Below are 1,699 nucleotides of genomic sequence, written 5' to 3'. Positions count from 1 at the left end.
TTATAATTTTTTCCTATATGGATCTTTGTTTTTTGTATGTCTACCACAGTGTTTCAGACAGTGAGCCTGTACCTTTGCACCTTTCCCCAGGACTTTATAGTACTCTACACACAGAAAGTTTATAACTAGCAGTAAATGATGATAAATAACAAATGAAAGAAATCATAATAATTTATCAGGAAATATCTGCAATACCATTTTGTGTTTTAGATTATAACCTGGCCAGTAAATTGAATCAGGGAGTTTATTTCAGCAGGCAGGAACATAAGGACAGCGTGGCCAAACACTTTTGGAAAAGGATCAGCATGACAATGGTCTTGTAACTGAATATCTCTGCTAACTTCAGACAAGTTTATGTTTACAAAATGGTATTTTATTACAGGAAGACACCGATCATAGAAATGTCTTTGCTAATGAATTATTCTTGTCTTGTCTTGCGCCGTCGAGCCATTGAAGCAGCGTGGCTCAGTGGAAAGAGCCCGGGCTTGGTAGTCCGAGGTCATGGGTTCAAATTCCGGCTCTGCCAATTGTCAGCTGGGTGACTTTGGGCAAGTCACTTCACTTTTCTTCTAGACTGTGATCCCACTGTTGGGTAGGGATTGTCTCTTTATGTTGCCAACTTGTACTTCCCAAGTGCTTAGTACAGTGCTCTGCACACAGTAAGCGCTCAATAAATACAATTGATTGATTGATTGACTTCTGACCCATAGCGACACCATGGACACATCTCTCCCTGAATAATAATAATAATAATAGCAATGGCATTTATTAAGCACTTACTATGTGCAAAGCATTGTTCTAAGCGCTGAGGAGGTTACAAGGTGATCAGGTTTCCCACGGGGTGCTCAGAATCTTAATCCCCATTTTACAGATAAGGTAACTGAGACACAGAGAACTTCAGTGACTTGCCCAAAGTCACACAGCTGACAATTGGCGGAGCTGGGATTTGAACCCATGACCTCTGACTCCAAAGCCTGGGCTCTTTCCACTGAGCCATGCTGCTTCCCAGAATGCCCGACTCTCCATCTGCAATCGTTCTGGTATTGTATCCATAGTTTTCTTGGTAAAAATCTGGAAGTATCACCTTCCACGCAGTAAACTCAAGCATCTTCTCTCGCCTCTCTCCTATGCTGCTGCTGCCCAGCATGGGTAAGTGTTGACTTGTAGCAGATTACCGTCCACTCACTAGCCACTGGTCAAGCTAGGAATGGAATGGGCAGGCCTCTGCTTGACTCTCCCTCCTGTAGCCAAGACTGGCAGAGTACTGAAAACTCTCAAGGTGCGACCCTGAGAGGGGTCATGAATTATTATCTTGATCTTGAGCTCTAGGGCTACATTTTCCCATGCCAAAACTTTTGTGACAGCTGCTGTTGTATTGTACTCTTCCAAGTGCTTAGAACAGTGCTCTGCACACAGTATGCACTCAATAAATAAGATTGATTGGGTGAATGAATGAATAATAATTGTGGTATTTGTTAAGCACTGTGCCAATCAATCAATCAATCGATCGTATTTATTGAGCGCTTACTGTGTGCAGAGCACTCTACTAAGTGCTTGGGAAGTACAAGTTAGCAACATATAGAGACAGTCCCTACCCAACAGTGGGCTAACAGTCTAAAAGGGGGAGACAGAGAACAAAACCAAACATACTAACAAAATAAAATAAATAGAATAGATATGTACCAGTAAAATAAATAAA

The 1,699-nt window shown here is 41.8% G+C and overlaps 1 non-coding gene across 1 annotated transcript; it reads right to left on the bottom strand.

Annotated features, from left to right (window-relative positions):
- Positions 1-1,159: 1,159 nt before the first annotated feature.
- Positions 1,160-1,297, bottom strand: LOC119927807. The gene has a single exon (XR_005450776.1). It is a non-coding gene; the product is annotated as a small nucleolar RNA SNORA7 (small nucleolar RNA).
- Positions 1,298-1,699: the final 402 nt, after the last annotated feature.

Source organism: Tachyglossus aculeatus, chromosome 4 (genome assembly GCF_015852505.1).
Source record: "Tachyglossus aculeatus isolate mTacAcu1 chromosome 4, mTacAcu1.pri, whole genome shotgun sequence".
In the NCBI taxonomy this organism is placed as follows: Eukaryota; Metazoa; Chordata; class Mammalia; order Monotremata; family Tachyglossidae; genus Tachyglossus; species Tachyglossus aculeatus.
Note: the sequence above shows the minus strand (reverse complement) of the source record. Positions and strands in the feature narration are given on the sequence as shown.